We start from the raw sequence: 19,110 nt of genomic DNA, 5'->3' as shown, positions 1-19,110 counted from the left end.
CCATACTTACCATAGGTGTGTACATACAATTTTCCTTTGCAAAGATTTATTATTATGAACATTTCGGGTGCACTCACTTTTTAAAGGGGAACTTAACACATCAAAGTCTGCTTACAGGTCTTGGGGAGTACTACTATATATGTGAAAAAAAAGATGTATAAAGCCTTTTGTGGCTCCAGAGGGAGCTGCCTGAAGTCTGATAAATTGCCTCAAGTGATGTCCCTTGAGTCAGCGTTGGTTGGGGCTGAAGACTACAAGTTTGAAAATGAAAAAAATCTGGAGGTGTGGAGTTAGAAATTAGTGAGCTTATCGGGCCTTGGTAGCCCACTCTTCATCTCTGCTTCTGGCTAGCAGCTCGAGGCTTCATTAGCTGCTACTAGCATAACTCACCTGAATCTCCGACCAAACTGTTGGCACAACTGTTTCATTGTGGGTAATGTAGGGCACATGGGAGAAGTTTCCCCTCAGGGATTTCTGCTAGAAGGCCTTTCTGCCAGAAAGCCCTGAAGGCAAGGTTTGACAACAAAAAGACGATATCTCTGGTTCTCTAGCATCGATTGTGATCCTATTTTTTAAACTGTCCATCGTGAGTCAGACAATCTGCAATACTAAATTGTTGGAGTACTCTTTTAACCCCAGATAAAGAAGTTTTAAAAAAACATTTTTTTTGCAACCTGTCTGGTTGTCTGACCACTCCTGTTTATTTCCCCATCAGGCTTCGTTGTAGCAATGTCACCAAGTACCCAAATCTTTGCAATTAATTTGGTGAGAACCATGTTACCATAACTGATATAAAACATAGCCAACACTATAAAAATGAGACCCAAATTGTAAAAAAAAAAATTACTATGTAAAACATTATTATAGGTTTAACCTTCTCTCCATCTCTGAAGTTACAGACAGCCTGGGTTAAACTTTAAAGTGCAATGTTGTCATGCTATCACACACATGCCCACATGAGTTATGGGTCACTAGTATATCTGTAGCAGTGTAACTCGCATCCGTGACACAAACGTAACACGTTTTTACACTGCGGTGACAAGACAGACGTAAGTGTTCTACTGTAGGATAAGAGGTCGCAGATCAGTTGACCACGACTCTCTGTGGCACAGAGAGCGACAGTCTCCCACATAGTACCTCCCACATACACAGGACGCACTCAGACGTCAGCCAATCACACACAACAAAGCTCTGACATCATGGCTGACATGACAACTAAGCAGGAACAGCTGTCTAGTAGTTACAGGCCACACCACAGGAGAGTGACGCAACAGTGTAAGTGTGTGTGTGTGTGTGTGTGTGTGTGTGTGTGTGTGTGTGTGTGAGCGTAGGAGTGTGTGTGTTAGTGTGTGTGTTTGTGTGTGTTGGCGTGCATGTACTGTATGACAGTCTAGGTCAGCAAAGCGTCTGTATAGGATAGACAGCACTGGTGTGGTCAGTGTGGGAGAGATGAGTCACAAGGTCAAACTGAAGTTAAATTCCAGTGAAGGGGGAAGAAGAGGGAAAGAGAAGAAAATTCAGAGAAAGTGAGAGCAAAGAAGTCAGAAGTAAGACAGAGTACAAGAAAAAGCAGACTTGACAGACAGACAGAAGCAGTTTGTGTTTTAGTGATTTGGTAACACATCCTCAATTTTCAGATTGTGTAACCTAAAGTAAAGATCTCATGAACTGTGCAATGAGGTTAAGTCCACACAAATGGATGGGTTTCCATGCTTTGCTGTGCTACGTGTTCATGTTGCGTACAGATAGTCGTGTGTGAATGGTCCGCTCCGCTGGGGAAAAGAGGGAATCCTGCCCAGACATTCCATGGCACAGATTCCCATAGAGTTTCCACTACAAGTAAGACACACACTCATACACACACACATCCTGCCTCTCAGGATGAATTCCTGTCTAACGTACAATATTAGACAAAGAAAAAACAGAGGACAATGTCTTAAAAGAGGCACAGGCACTCTGACGGCTAATAACCTATTGGTATATTAGTGACATGAAGAGTGGCATATGAGCACTCAATCAGGAAGGTGGTTTCAGAGAACTAGCACATAGCCTGCACCCAGCATGCAAATCCCTCACAGGACACAGCTCCAAATGGGGTTTCCCATAATGCAAAGTAAGGGCAGTCCCTCTGATATAGAAGAAATACACACTGAAATACACTACACTAGAATATATGAATATATTAACACCAATGTTGTGAGTTTCAAGGCCATTATGCTTCATCAAACAAGACAGGAGAGAGGGAATTGAAAATAGTCTACTAAATATTTTATTTACATACCAGTACAGTGCAATGTCATATGACTTGCCACAAGACTCCAAGCAAGTGTTATACTTAAGTAGATGATGTAAACGCACTGTATGTTCTTGTATGTTATGGGAAAAGAATGAAAAATACACATATTTTTCAAACATTTCTTTACACAGAGGGTAAACAAAATTTAAATGAAAAAAACATTTTAAGTTTCACAAAGGTAAGATTTATTGATGGGATCCTGTATTGGATTAGTTCAACAATCATTGAGACCCACCCTTCATAATCAAAAAACAAATACAAACCATTTCCTCAAATAGAACAAGCTGTCTAGTGTACACAAACTATCCACCAAAATCAAGCTAAAACAAAAACTGCCATTTTGAGTCTACAGCCACACTTTCCTATGAGGCTGTACATGGGCACAGCAATGCTTTGAGCTTAATACTAGCATGAGCATGCTCACAATGACAATGCTATTATGTTTAGTAGGTACAATGTTTACAATCTTTGTATAGCGTGTTAGCATGCTAACATTTGCAAATTAGCACTATGCACAAAGTACAGCTGAGGCTGGTAGAATTAGTCATTAGTTTTGCAGGCAGTCATAAACCAAAGTATTGGACAAATTTAAATTTTGATCTGATGGTGGTGCTAGATGAAATGTCAGGGGATCACCAAAGTTTTTACAATTCATCCTGAGGGGAACATGAATGTCTATACCAAATTTCATGGCAATCCATCCAAAAGATATTTCACAAAAATATCAACATTATAGTAGCGCTAGAGGAAATCACCTCAGGAAATCAGTCCAATAGTTGTATATTTTAGTATGGACCAAAGTGGTGGACCAACTGATTTGGACGGTGGCTAAAAACCATAGTTGACAGTGTATAGCTACTTAAATGTAGAATGAGTAGGATTTTCCTAAAAAAAAAAAAAACAATGTATAGACCAATACAAAAATAATCCCTTATTTTCTTCTTCGTTTGTTGTGTTTGGGATGTTTCTGTGGGATGTGCGTTAACCTTTGTGCAGAGGTGTGTAGCCTCCAGCCAATAACAGCGCGCAGGCCGTGAGGTCAGGACTCTGTAAAAACGTAGGGACCAGGTTACATCGCTGTCTCTGTCTCTTTCCTCTGCTCTCTGCTCAAAATCCTTCCCACAGGGTTGGGCGGAGGTGTGGGCGCATTTATTTGTGCATTAAAACATAACCACTGTGAAACAATCAGAAAATAACATTTTATTTATCTATTCCACTGCTTTGTTCTCACTCGCTCTCTCTCGTCATTCACTCTCTTGCTCCCTCGACCACCGCTGCTCTCGCTCTCTCTCTAGCTCGTTGAGCCGGGAGGAGGGGCCAACTTTGAATCATGTGTTTACAAACAGCAACTGACAAATCCTACTCATTCTACCTTTAACAAGAGCATTTGAAGTTTGACCTGCTTGTTTTGGCGAGTTAGACAGCTTCCATGTTGCACTGTACGCATGCGGCAACAGTCACGAAACAAAAAACAGGAAACAAGACATAACTGTGTCACATCAAGTCAATCCCAGCTGCGACCAAGTGAAAACAGAGGAGGTCTGGTTTACATAAGATTGAAGTAAGCACAACTTTTCCCCTCTCCTTTTGCCACTGTTTTTCTGGCAGCGCCACAATTTAACAGTTCCCCTTCTCCATCCAACCATCAGAGTCCCCACTCACCGATCATCCATTCATTCATTCATCCATCCGCCTCTCCACCACTGTCCCCACTGAGCAGAGTGGGGCAGTGGAGTATTTCCACAGCCATGGCCAGGAGAGCTTCCAAGGCGTCATGGACACACACACACACACACACACACACACACACACACTCACTCACATACAATCACACAGTTGCAGTTCCACAAGCTTTCCAGATACACACACTGAAACTTAAAGCGCCAAGAATTATGTAAGTCCCAGGCATACCTTATATAAAGACCAGATATGTTCATGGAGAAAAGGAATATCTTGACTATGGAAAAGCCATCTTTGACAGCCACATATGCCTGTACAAACACACACACACAGAAACAATGAAGGCTACTGGTCATGGTCATTGTTGAGGTAATGGCTACTTGCTTACGCCCCTGTGGTTACCTCATGTATTCTGTTTCTATTCCTGTCTGCTTTGAATATGATGACTCTTCTTCCCGTGTATCCTGGATGTGTGAATGCACATGTCTGCGTGTGTGTTCTCCCCAAAGTGCCTACCTATGTGTCTTGTCTATCAATTAATGTTGATAAGTAGCCAATTATAGCAGGAGAAGATCAAAAATAACACGCACACATTGACAGGTATAGACCTCTGCTTTGCATGTTGCAGTCGTTTCGGATGTTCGCTGGATGTTAATTTGAATGGGAGTGCCGCTACTGATGGATGGTGATATAAAAAGCGATCTTTCTCTAATGTCTGTTAAATCATGTGTTGCCAGGCTATTTGAAATTATTTGTTTGGTAACCAAAAGAATAAAGTCGTTACAGCATGGTGTGAGTCAAAAAAAGAGATGTATGTGTGCTTGTGTACATACGTGTTTGTGGAAATGTGTGTGTGGATGCAGTTACATGAAGCCAATCTCCCCCTCCCCTGCGTGGTGTGGAAAGTGAAGCGGAGCAGTCTTATGTAGCTGTGTTTCCACAGTGGAAGCCTGTTTCTGGATAGAAGCTGCAGTGGAAGTTCCCCCTCATGGAGCGAAGGAACACAAGGAGGGAAAGAGGAGAAGGAAAGAGGAAAGACAGAGCAGAGGAAGGACTGAGTGGTGAGTTTAAAGAGAGGGCAACAGAGAGAGGAGAGTGTATCCAGAGACGGCAAGAGAGGAACAAAGAGTAAGGGAAGAGGAGAGTGGAACAGAGACAGTGATGATGAAGGGGTTGAGGGGGAGGGGGAGGGGGCTATTGGCATTGGCTAAGTGGGTCAGTCTGAGGTCATGACCTGCCATTGACCTGAGTCTGGTCAGGCAACTGAGAGATTTTAAGAGCAGCCTGTCTGCCTTATGCTGCCATGTTCAGACAGAATACACATATGAAAAGCTAATTAAAGGTACCCTGTGGAGTTTTTGACCACTGGTGGCGCTGTGGAGCAATGTTTTTATGAGCCTGTTCCTGTTTTATTTGCATCTTGTGCTTTACTAGCACGCGCATGAGGACATGGGTGGCGCGATAAACATTCCTGACACCTGTAGAAGGCGATAACGCTAATGTGTAGCACATGCAAGCCATACAACATGAAGGAAAAGACAACCAGGGGAAACAAGAAGCAGAGGAGAATTCTTTGAAATGGAAATGGTGATCAAATTGTCAGTTTCGGAAAGTTACAGATGTCGGACATTTCAGTCGCATTAAAAAGTTTTTAAAAAATGGATTCACAAATGTTTTATAAGGAACAAAATATATTCATTACGTTAATTAAGGATATACGCAATGCGTAACAAACTGTGGCATTTTCTAGTAAACTAACACACCTTTGATTAAGGAACAAGCCATGATGATCAGTGCTGTTAACAAAAAATATAAGGTGACACAGAGTGCATTATTTTTCATAACTGCATTTGTTGAATTAAATTATCTCGATAACAACATGGCCACTTTACAGCAATCAAAATATATAATATAATATAATATAATATAAGTATAGTTTCATCATATTCTGGGTCTGTTCTTTAAATAAATAGAAACTCTGTTAATCTCGGGAATGTTCCTTAGCAACTTCAGCATGTAGGGACGCCGTGACCTAGTACCAGCTGAAACAAGTAGCCTTCAAGCTCTGAGTTTTAAGGTTATGAAGCCACACACACTCTCCGGCCAATCAGAATTGTGTATTCTCTGCTGTCACAGTACAATCTAAAACAATAACGTCACTGTGTGTGTGTGCAAAAATATCTGTCCTTTTCTAATGACCCCCTTAGTCACTTATTGGATGAGGATTTCAAAGCAGCACAGCAGCCAGCCAGACCGAGGCTCAGATGAAGTTATTTATCTCACAAGCAAACTTTCCAAACATTACACAAAATTACTGACCAAACATTTAGACAACAGAACCCTCTCTCTAACAGAGTTAGTTAGGTGAATCACATCCGGTGAGTAAGCAGATTATTCAACAAACAGGGAGGGGAGGAGTGCTGTCTACTTCGTCCCAGTGACAGAGCTAAAGCTGCTCTGATGGTCACTCCTGCTATCACCAAAGGATCAATAGCACACAATCACATAAACACATCAACATGCTGGTGACTGACAAGGTACAGCTCACTGTAGCATCGCTATTATAATAACAGCCTTCAAAAGGACAGTTTGGTTTTAGGGCAATTTGGGTACAAAGAGCACAATGTCTACTCAAAGTTAAGGAAATATACCTTTAAACCTTTCTAAACATGGATGGCTGTTCAAACTAAACTACATGCTGCAATTTACATATTTATAAACAAAGGTGGAAATTCTACTATTAAAGGGGCACTCCACCAAGTTCAGTTTACTCATCATGAGGAGCACCCCTCTGAAATATCTTCTGTGGCTCTGAAAGAAGTAAAAAAAAAACACAAAAAAAAAAACCCTAATGATGCCATCAGGTCATCACGCTACTGAGTTGCAATACAAGTGTAGGATTCTACGTTTTTGGAGCTTGATCCTACTAGAAACTAAAAGTCAGGATACCTCAGCCTCTGCTGATTTGATTCTTTTTCTTGTGAGCCCTCCAACTTTATGGAAGTGAAACTGGAGTGCCCCTTTAACAAAAATATGAGATCATATCAAAGGTCCAGTTCACATCTTGCTTGCATGTGCTCACAGCCATATTATTTTCCAGTGATAACAGAATTGATAGTATATGTAATGGTGAAAATATTTCCTCCAAAAAGTTTTAATGCTAGGATAAAAAACAAATTTTAACACTTGAGAAGGTGCATTTCTCAACCATATAGAGCAGCTGCTACTAATCCTATAGACATCCCATGTTTGAGCTCTTCTGTCATTTGCCTTTTTTTAAATGTTCTAATATATGAAAACTATTACAGAAGGTTTATCTAAGAAATGTTTATGAGTAGGGTTCAAAGTATGTACCCTGTTTGCTTGATTTACCAATATCTGTCACACTTCCAAGTGATTTTAAGCAGTGGATCCAAGGTTTCCTATCTTGACCTATCTAGAGGTCAGTGCTGGCAAATTGCAGCAGATCACTATGTATGTATCACAGCTTTGAACAGAGAAAGCAGGACCTTGGTAGTCTTGGACTTGGCAAAACCCTGAGCCTCAAAAACCTCCAGTGTGGTTGGAGCTCTATTATGTGGTCATCTGAGTGTGCGTAGGGGAGGACACTGGGAACGTAAGTCTTCAAATTATTGCTTTTAAAAATATATAATTTTACTATGTTGTTACACAAGCAGGTGGGCGTTTGGATGTAGGCTTACAATAAAACTGATTTTTGATTTCCAATATTCCTGAAAATTATGTGATGCTGGAACTCCCTCTGAACATCTTGCATTAGCAGCAAATTATGTCAACATTTTTGGGCACTGCACTCCCACACAACCAGTCAGCACTTCCAGTCATGGGGAGCGGCACGCATAAATACTTGCTCTTCAGGTATGCAGCTGGCTGAGCATCAGGATGCTCCAATCTCTCCTGCGAAAATCTTTCTTATGGAAACTTCTGGGAGTGTCTCTCACTGCGCACCAAGGGCTTCTGGGAAGATCACAATGGCGCCCAGGGGTGGATAGGTTTATTAGTAGTTGGTGCCCACGCAGCAGCCATGATATGCCATGTTGCGTATGTTAGACTCTCAGACCCAGATAATTGTTGAGCACCGAGTTTCAATCATGAGAAGGAGATGAAATTTAAATGTCAGAGTCGAGATACAGTGAATCATAAGAGGTAAACTTTTTAAAAAGAAAAGGTCAAGGCTGGGGGGAAGCCAACTTAAATAGCAAAATGAATCGTCTTGTGCAACTCATAGCGAGATGTTATTCTCAAACGAGATGCCGCTGTTATCACATTGTAGCAGTGACTTGTTTCTGCAAAACAAACAACTGAAAGCACGAAGAAGAGAACAAACTATAAAATAATTCTTGTTTGCCGTTGATGACAAGGCTGGAGGTAATGAAGGCAACTACATGAGGTTATTCAAGGTCACTCCTGAATGAATTGAACGATGTGTCTAACCTGCTAGAGGTAGAGGTACTGTATATGTAATGGAGAGAGATTACCTTTAAACCACTATAAATTAATTTATGTAAGGAATATATACATTGGGTATCAGCAATCAGAAAAATAACTGTTTTACCGTTTATTTTATTTGTTCAGTATCTTTTTTTAATTGTATGTTCACTTTTTTGCATTTATTTTACCTGTCCTTTTTATTCTTGTTTGCCTTGTGTTTTTGATTACACTTGATTGTTTACATATTGGAAAGGATTTGTACAGTCCTATTTAGTTTTATTATTAGTATATGTATTTTACCATGATGTTTTAATTGTGCAAATAAACTAAACTCTTATCTCAGCTTGTGCGGAAAATCTTTAGTTATAAAGTGAGATGAGAAAACATGCTTTTCTTCCCTTTATAACATTCATATTTCAAGCCACATCATCATAATTAAGCAGTTTTTGCATGTGCTTGTGTATTGATCACACATTCCTTACACCCCTCAGGCTACTGTATATGGACAAAGTTTATACGGCAAACACATATACAAATGGTCTGGAAAACAGTTGGAGAAGCTGTATTTTGCATTTGTACAAAACTGAAATATTTTTGAGAACATATCTCTAAACAATTTTAAGCACTGCTCAACCACCAGACCTGAATAATCTGGTACCTACAGTGAATATTACTTTTGTGCTTTCATCTTGAAAACCTGAAAGACCAACTGTTCTCAAAATTTGACCAAAAAAGAAGTGAAAGTGTTTGTTTTGTTTCTGGTTTTGACTGATTAAAATATGTTTTTGTCAAATGATGAAACTTACTAAATAGTCATGTTACTAATAACCATTTTGAATAATTTCAAAGCAGACAGTTTTCTCTTTTAACTCCAGCCCATTCTAGCACTGTGCATATTTCTATAACTAATTCACATTTGTTCAGTAATATGTAATTGTGGGGATGTTTTTAACAATGATCATCTTGAGGACATTTTGTGGCAAATAGGGGGGAATATCAACAATGTCAACTCTTCATAAAATGATTGATGTTCTTTCTAAATTCTTCTTTTTCCGCCCACTGCAGTCTCATTTGGTGAAAATGAGGCTTCACTGGAACTTCATATTGTGAGGAGTTCTCTGGATTTGATCTATGTGAACCAAAACAGGGAGGTGTGAAAACTCCCTAAAGATTACCTACAGATGAAAACTTTGAAGTTGTCCACAAATCTGACAAGAATTATTACATTTTATCACTTTAAAGTTTCTTTGAATTTGTAACACTGACCGCTGAAAAAATCTAAATCTGAATGCAGGCGCTACCTGTAGATTCCCAAATGCCAGTTTTGTAGGTCAACTATCCTTGAACTTTTGTAAAGGTTTATGTGTTAAAAGGTAAAACAGTGACACTATATTGAAAACTTATTAATCCCATCCACCCACACCGTACAAAAATTAAAGCGTAATTGGGTTTTGAAAAATGAACATATTTAATGAGTCAACTTGTAAAGAAAATTATAAACTTTCATATTACATGTACATACAAGCACCCGTGATCAAATACACACATGTACACCCAGACGCGCACTCACAGACGGCCACAGGCAAAGACAAGATTAGACAAGTTCTTCTCTAAAAGCTGACATTTGCTGTTCCCTCTCTCTAAGCTAAACTGCACATACCTGAGGTTTATGAAGCATAAACATATTACATCTCATTAACAATAGACTCTCTGCACAGCCTTCCAAGCATTTCATTCATACACTGTGAGGAAGAGGGTGAAAGGAAGTTTGGCTGGTAGTGCTGTTAGTATTTGTTAACCCTTGGATGTATAATTGAAAAATTAATTCATGAACATCTCAATAAAAGTCTTTACAACTCTTCAAATAATGATCAAAGTCAGTGATAAAACCGAATACTTGCAATGCAAAGTCAGATTTAGCGGTGAGGTTTTAAAAAGACATAGGCTGACAATTAATATGCGAACATGAAGATTTACTGTGAGGATGTAACACACCAGAAAAAATTATTTTGTCCCTTTAGTGTAAATGTGTTAATATACTGCATGAAGTTTTTCTGACCTTTCATTAACCAGGAAGATTTCATCAAGTCTCTCTTTTTTTCAGGAACACCCTGTACATGTCACCCGTTTACTCACTTTCACTGGAAAGGAAGTGGCCCAACACAACCACAGTGTGATCTGCTGGCCACTGAGCAGCTAAACTGGAGTGGTTGGGGGTTTAGGGCTTTGCTCAAAGGCACCTCAGTGGCAGTAATGGGGGAAGAGTAAGTTTTGCTCTTTCATTTTCCCCAAGCAGATCAGTTTTATTTTCTCAAAAATTAAAACTAGAGCTGCAACTAATGATTTCTTTCATTATTGCTTAATATGCCTGCTATTTTCTCGATTAATTGTTTAGTCTATGAAACATCAAAAAGTAGTGAAAAACACCCATCACAAAGAGCCCAAAGTGATCTTGTTAAATTGATGGTTTTATTCGACCTACAGTTCAAAATCCCAAAATATTTCATTTACTTTCATATATGATCAAAACAAGCAGCAAATCCTCTTATTTGAGAAGCTGGAACCAACAATTATTAGGCATTTTCCTTGAAAAATGACAATTAATCGATAACCAAAGCCAAATAATTTTCTTTTGATCGACTAACTGATCAATCAACTAATTGTTGCAGCTCTAATTAAAACGCATAAAGACTTACTTAAGTACAAGCTATTTATCTAATTTGAAATAACACATTTCACACATTTCTCAACACTTTTTAAATAAAAAATTGTATGAAGTATTCATTTGTTATGACTGAATACAATATCAAACATAAATGTTGCCATTTTAATGTATTGTGCCAGAGCTAGGTTAAAGAAAATTTCCATCAGATCACCTTTAAAATAAGCACACATTTATGCACATTTATGGGGGGAAACTCTTTAGTTACAGCAGCCCGCCTTTACGTCAGTGCACACAGGAATAGAAGTACTAGCAAAAAATATAATACACTATAATACAGGTCAGAAAATAAATTAAGTACCAAGTGTGTATAAGTATAAAATAAAATAAGTGTGAAGCACCACACCACCATATAATGTATATAATAGAGAGAGCAGAGAGGGAAAGTAGTTTGGATGTCTGTAGTCTTAGCAGGTATGAATCCACTGTCCACTACAAGTTGACTTGGGATTAGAAACACATCAGATACTTCAAAAAAGTATCAAAGTGTCAGCAGGGGGGAATAGCCCAAACAAGGAAACTTTCCACCTCTGCCCACGACTGTGACTCATGCAGAAATGCAACCACTTGTTTATCTGTAAGTGTGAGAGTGATTGTGCGTGTGCGTGTGCCTGTCTGCTTGTGCACATGCCCATGTGGTCAGTGTGTGACCCAGAGTGACATTACTCTGAGCTGCAGCACTTTGCTGAAGCACATATTTAGACCCCATACGCTGAGTAAAATTCACAGAATACACACACACACACACACACACACACACACACACACACACACACACACACACATTCTGCTCAAGTGTTGAATATCTGAAGGGCAACGAAGACACTGACTCAGCTCCCAAAATGTCATCAGTCCTTTATATAAAGTAAGACTGAACTACAATTACAAGCTGTCAAGCAGATACCTGGGCTGAAGTTGTGGGAGTGGAATGAGTGGAGGTGAAATTAATCGCGGTGTGCAGGGCATTAAGCCACATGGCACAAGTGTCTCCCCCAAAGCAGGGCCCAGATGTGAACAACTAAAGGGCAACAGTTTCTCACACGATCACAAATACACACTGCAAATACATATACACACTTTTGCATGCAGCTGAAATTCCCAAACTGTAAAAATAACATCCACACATAATTCCAGGCTATCACCAGCATGATTTACATTGCATTTATTTATGGACTGCATGCAAGTATTTGGTCAATCCTCTATCACTTGCTACACCGCTCAGCGAGTTTTCCAGCGGACACCTACTGTATCTCAGCCATGAGGAGATTCTGTCTGTGAAGTTTGTCTGATATCTTGATCTAAACACTCTAAGAGGGGGAATCCTGCGATGTTTAAACTCAAATGACGAAACCACATCACACATCCTAACACACAGACACACACATATATTTATACATGTTCCTGTTTCTGAGATCTCCTAGAAAATGGCCTTTAAACAACTGCCTACACTAAGGTGACTCATACACCCACTGTTCACATATTTCCACACACAATCTTACAAATTACACCCACACACACTTAAATTCACCACCTGCAGTTAAGTTGTAAACTTAATACCTGTAGTAGTGACACAATTTGTTGTTTCCAGTAACCTTACATAACAGGTCAGCGGCCAGGCTTCTGATTGGCAGGTGCACAGGTATTGATTGACTTGATTGATTTTTTGTCTTGATTGATTTTTTGGGGTGGGGGTGGGGTTAATGCAATATGACATTAAGTGACCACAGACACAGAATCATAATTGAAAACCAGAGAGATTTGGGATCAAGAGTCCAAAACCAGAAACAACTGGGAAGCATGTGTTCAAAAAATGTTTCATCTGATGTTTTTGCTCAACACCAAGATTAACCACTTATAACACTTAAGGTCAAAATTCCATAGGGTTCAGTGTCTTCAGGGAGTTTTCTGTCTCTTTCTTTTTTGCAGCCTGGCAAACTACTGTATGTGGCACACAAAGTTAGGTTCAGAACATGGAAACATAGGCATCATGGGTTTAAAGATCCCATTCGGACATGTTTTAAGAAATACAAAAATACTCATTTGTGTCTGATATGGTTATCTTATTAAAATTACATCTGCTCCTTCTCAATCATTGAAAAATCCAGAATCTATGAATATGCAAAATATTTTTAATTTTAAAAGTTTGACTGCTGGACGCAAGATGACTCCTACCTTGCATATTGGACCATGATTAGCTTCCAAACTAGTTAACTAGTTTGGAATCTAATAATCTGGTTCACAAAATCCTGCTCATATGTACATGTCTTAAATTCAAATTTAAGGTGGGAACAGAGAAACATTCTACCTTTAACAGATGAGAATTTAAAAAGCCTTCTTGTGTCAAGCTCTTCACATACGTCATTCTGCAACATCCAAGCGAAGTAACAATAAGCAAAATACATTTCTGAGTGGAGGGGGACTCTAAGTTAATGACAAAGATCTCTTCTGAAGATCTGCTCTGTCAGTAATAACAGGATGTGAATAAGCATCCTTCACACACGCATTATGTTGTTCAAGCCGTTGGCGTTTCTCTACAGTCAAAAGTGCACATCACGAGTGCACCATCACCTACATGGGATTCTCGTTGTTCAGAGCCAGTTTGATCTGTGTGTAATGGACATGACTGCAGTAGTCATCGATCAACAGTCCAAACCCTACAATACAAATCTTACTTTTAATTACTGATCTACCGTTGTTGCAGTGTCTCATTAAACATGCAACGACATACTGTTACCCATTTAGTTGACAACCGTCTGCAACTGACAATTGTTCCGCCCCAGCACATAACTGCAGACTGGCTAATAATGGAGATATCCGCCATGTCTGCCAGCATACCCAGCCTTGAAGGGTGTAGACAAACTCTCAATACTCACAACAATAGTCATTATAAAGGAGTCGAGCCAGTTTCACAGATTAGCAGCTTTATATCACAAAGCCTGACAATGATAATACACCTCCAATTCCACCTCTAAAGATAATTGTTAAATAATGTGAAGATATAATGCACTTATTAATATTATAAATCTTTCTAAAAGCACACACTGTCATGTGTTGACACACACCTGCGGCTCACAACAGTGTGTGTATGTGTGTGTGTGAGAGAGAGAGGGTTATGTATATTGTTCCTTTCATACAGTGCTTAAAGAAACTTCTGTATAAGTGTTTCAGGAAAGATTTCTGAGCAGATGTAAACACAATATAAGGACACTGCACACCTCTCACTACTGTCAGAACAAGCCTCCATTCTTATTACCCTGACTCTACACATGTGCACATAAGATGCTGTGGACTTGACAGCAAAAATGCAGGAACTTTAATGGATATATTTCTTTGTAACCATGCAAATTATCCCACACACACATCCCGCAAACGTTTTCTTGCTTAACTATTACACTAATGCGCTGCCCTTGAAGAGAAATGTATGGATGCACAGTGGAGGTCTTGCCAGTAGTGTACACATTCACATACATAAACGTGTGCACAGAAGAACACAGATAAATGCACACACAAACAAAGAAAACAAACAAGGATCTGGGTTTTACTCACACTGCCACACACCCTACAAAATTTACACAAAGTGGTGAATCATGCTGTCAGATTTCATTGCAGGGTAATAATGAGAGGTGATAAATCTCCCATCAAACAAGCAAGGGAAACTACAGAGCTTTAAGCACAAGCTGCTGCACATTACCCTTCTCTCCCTCTGTCAAGACACACACACACAAATGTTTTTTAAAAGTGTAAAAACACATCATGATAACATCATATAATGGCCCACAAAACCCGGAGTGATATACAGTACACCTCCTGTGTCGTGGTTCATGGAAACACTTCTGTACACTCCTCTCTCCTGTCTTTGGGCACTGGTGTGATAAGGCAGTGATGGGTTGTATTACTTCACTTGGGTACTCCCGGGGGGAATCCCCCTGATGTGGCTGTGTGTGTGTGTGTCTGTGTGTGTGTCCCCACAGAAAGGGGAAGAATGCCACCATTGAGCACCCTGCCATTGCGCCAGCAATCCTCTCCCCCGCAGCCCCGCCCCTTTCCGTCCTCGCTTGCACTCTGACGTACAGTTGGAGCAGATTTGGTGACATGAAGATAAAAGACTTCCTCTGTTTCTCTCTTTCTCTGCTTTCCTCTTTCTCCAGTGTCACCAGAGCGCTGAGTGCCGGTGCCTTGGCCGTAGACATAGAGAGCTCATTCAAACTGACACAATCACTTTTCACTTCTGCTTTGTGATAAGCCAGAGTTCAGAGTGGCTTGGTGCAATATGCCCACCATATAGACAGCAGCTCTGTACAGGAGGCCTAAAGATGCTACGCCACTGTATATACTACAACTGTGTACTAAATGTGACAAGCACTTTTTATGCAAAGGACCTAACTTCCTCTGTCATAAATCTGACAACAATGACAAGCCTGCAGAGGTTTAACAGTTCAGTACAGAGGCAGCAGACACTCAACCTGTCAGTGCAATTCTTTATTGCCAGATCATTCGTTTTAGACCCAGGAAGAAAAAGAAGAACAAAAAAATTGAATTGATTTGTAAAATTCAATTTGGCTGGCAGAAAACTGTGATACTCATTACCATTCAATCAAGATGTTTTTGCTGTCTGGCAACAATTGGCCACCTTGTCGACTCAGAATGAACTCTGCAAAAAAGCAAGACCAATGTCAAGCAAATTTCAGAGAGAATGGGATGGGATGGACCTCATCGTCAGCAAGTGCTGATTATTTCCTTTTTCTTGTTTGTAAAACTGCATGGTTGAAGAGCAGCAGATTTAAAGGAATATTGCATGAATGGCAGTGAATGCGAGGACAATGACAGAGGGTGGAGAGAACAAAGTGTTTGATAAATAGATTAATCATTTTTAACTTGTGGAATGGTAATGTAAGTTAACAAAACTATACACCTTTTTCCTGTTCCACCTGCCTTTTGCCAAAGTATCTGAAGAAATATGCCCTTTCTAATTCTGCTCTGACCACAGTATAAGGCAGGAATGGGGGAATGAAGTTGGGGGAGATAGAAAGATGAATTCTCAGGGGCACTAACTTCATAGAGTACGAAAGAGGAACGAAAACATTTGGTTGTACATGCATGAGTACATGCTCAACTTCCAGTAAGGCAGTTGGTGTTGCAGAGTTATCTTTTACATTTCTATTATTTATTGTTTCTTGCTTGCTAGCTGGCCGATAAGATAGCACAGGTTCCTAATGAAGCAAGGAAGTGTATGCTCAGTGAAGCAAATCAAAGAGCAGAGCCAACATGAAAAGAGGAAATGTACTGATACATAACATAAATATTATTTAGAAAAACACAAGTTAGGGTCAAAATTTAGATAAATATTACACAGTCACCTTATGGGACTCTCCTCCCATTTGGGGACAAAAAGCATAGACCCTACAAGGGAATTTTAGGTTAGGTAGGTAACTTATTTTTTGGTTAAAATAAGGTTTAGGTTAATTTTGATGTTAAGCATGTAGGTTATGGTTAAGGGTTGATGTGAGTGTCCAAGGAAATGAATGTAAACCAATGCAATGTCCTTCTTGGTTACAAAAACAAGTTCTTGTTCTTGTGTGTGTGACTGTGTGTGTGAGTGTGAGTGAGTCACCTGACACGCGACGCTGGTGGACGCAGTTGATTACCCACACGTCCAATTCTATTAAAAGGACACAGTCATAATCTCTAATCACTTCCATGTCTGGCGGAATAAGAGAGCAGGTTAATCTGGATTACACGTCACCATGGTGAGGTCACAGCCGAGGCAGCTGATAGAGACCGAAGGTAAAACACAAAGACAGGAGGGAGAGAGAAGACAAACAATGAAGCTTATGAGTTATAAAGACAATTATAAACATCTAATTTTTTAAGATAAATGATCCATTTACAAAACCTGATAAGCATGCTTACAGATACTGACAGGGGACATGAACAACAAAGGTATTGGAAAATATTAAATGAGCAATTTTTCACATTAATAAAACAATTATGAAGGCCTTTTTATAAAACAAATCATCCATTTATAAGGGTTCTTCCTGCATGACACAGACATTGCTTTACAATTCTGAGAAGAGGGAGAACAGCACAGGACATGCAGAACTTGTGATCTATGCCTATAGGATATGTTTTGCCTTAAAAAAAAAACAGTGAGGATGGAAGGACGTATAATTGATTGAAAAGTGTCATGATAAGATGGCACATGAGAAACAGATAAGAACCACATCAGAGAGCTGAAGAGAAAAATAAAATGATGATGCCAGGATTATCCATGAAGGGTGCAATATCTGCTGTGCAGTTTATGCACCTATAGCCTCCATCAGATGGAAGAAACAATACTGCAAACTATTCACAACTGTTTCAACAAGTGTGAATTGTACACAATTCAGCCCCTGGTTGTCTGAGGTCTGGTAGCATATGATCTGCATGCCCTGCAGCTGCTCCTGGCCCTGTGAGACTGTCCACCCTCTTCTCTAGCATTAATCACCAGTCACTCTTCATGCATGTTACAAACAAACTCAGCAAATGACTGGAATACTGAATGCTCTGCACATTTCACTTTATACTCGAATGTGATCAACTGGAAGAATTTGGGTCTCGTATGTTTTGGTGGACACACAGGGCTTTAATCTATATCAGTGGTTCGCAACCTTTTTTGTCCAGATCAGATGCACCCCTTTATCATACCGATGGGATGGCTTTATGGTATTGTTTAATGGTATTTCTTTAGTGGTGTTGGACGAGTTTGCATTTGTACTACTGCCATTTGGAGTGACAAAAACTGGTTGTTTTTTAACCATATACACTATCTTTACTTTCAACTTTTAACTAGTCTTTCTGCAGTCTTCATCAACTTACAATTGACTCGGTTGGTGGAAAACGGAGGCATGTCTTGTGCAGACTACCACAATTGGTAAGCTATTGTGACAATAACTAACTATAAAGATCAGATGTTGATTTTTCTCCTAAACAGATATATGTGGATATATATTATCAAATCATAATTTCAATTTGTTTATTAAATTAGCTGAGCTTCATAATTTTTCCACCTACCCACTGGTAACTGCAGAAGTACCCCTGTTTGGGACCCACTGCTTTATATGCACACATGCATAAGCAAATGTATGGCTTCCCTTTCTGCAGGTCAGAGAGCATCTAAAGTGTTCACACTCGCCTTGCTGTTTTTTGTTATTAAAATGCCTTTAGCCTACAACTTTTCGCCCTGGCTGCTAAAACGTCCCCCAGCAGCAGCAGCGGTGAAGCCTGACCACTGTGCTTCTTCACCCCACCGGTCCTCTCAGTTAAAAAGCGCCTCAAATCTGTGCTCAGCTGGTGAGGAAGAAGAAGCAACGCTGCTGTGCGAAGCCTTCACGTTCACAAACCTGTTGTATGTGTCTGCTTGATGAACCGAAGGTTATTTATCTTCGGGTCTACGGTCTTTTCATCCCCAGCTTTTTCAACCTTGTCCCCGGATCGAGAGAGAACCTGTGGCAGTGAGACTTACTCTCCACAGCTCCTACAGTTGTTTCTCTCTGGGTATGACGGCAATAACAGCTGACTGTAAAACTATCCCCCACTGAATAACAGGTTAACACTGAGTGTGCTGATATTGGAGCAGTGGCTCATTTCTGTGACTGTATGGCCCAGGTCGCCTTTGCCGAATGAACACGGGGACGCGCTTTACGGCTAAAAATACCTGTCTACGACTATATTTGGCTTGGCTGGATCACAATCACAACGCTAAAATAGTTGGGCCCGCCCCTTCACAATGAATGGGCTCTCTGCTATCTTCCTCTGCCTCCGCCGGTCAAGTGCTAAACTTAGTAACAAGGCTTGCGTCAATCACGAGCCTCAGTGCGTCAAGGCTTCCCCCGCCCCCCGGAGCTCATCATTGGTCAGAATTAGGACGTCGACTGAAAAATACGCGCCTTGTGATTGGCTGTCGTGAATTATTGTTCTAATCGGC

The 19,110-nt window shown here is 40.1% G+C and overlaps 1 long non-coding RNA gene across 2 annotated transcripts in view; it reads right to left on the bottom strand.

The window, feature by feature from the left end:
- The window catches only part of LOC122881295, a 57,010-nt gene extending 38,090 nt beyond the window's left edge, over positions 1–18,920 (bottom strand). For both annotated transcript variants that reach the window (XR_006379141.1, XR_006379140.1), the window contains exons 1-2: positions 18,527–18,920; positions 16,759–16,915 (exon numbers count right to left, since the gene is read on the bottom strand). This is a non-coding gene — a long non-coding RNA (uncharacterized LOC122881295). The remainder of the gene's footprint in view (positions 1–16,758; positions 16,916–18,526) is intronic.
- Positions 18,921–19,110: the final 190 nt, after the last annotated feature.

The sequence above is a fragment of the Siniperca chuatsi genome, linkage group LG9, assembly GCF_020085105.1.
Source record: "Siniperca chuatsi isolate FFG_IHB_CAS linkage group LG9, ASM2008510v1, whole genome shotgun sequence".
NCBI classification, from domain to species: domain Eukaryota; kingdom Metazoa; phylum Chordata; class Actinopteri; order Centrarchiformes; family Sinipercidae; genus Siniperca; species Siniperca chuatsi.
This window is presented reverse-complemented; position numbering and strand designations above follow the sequence as displayed.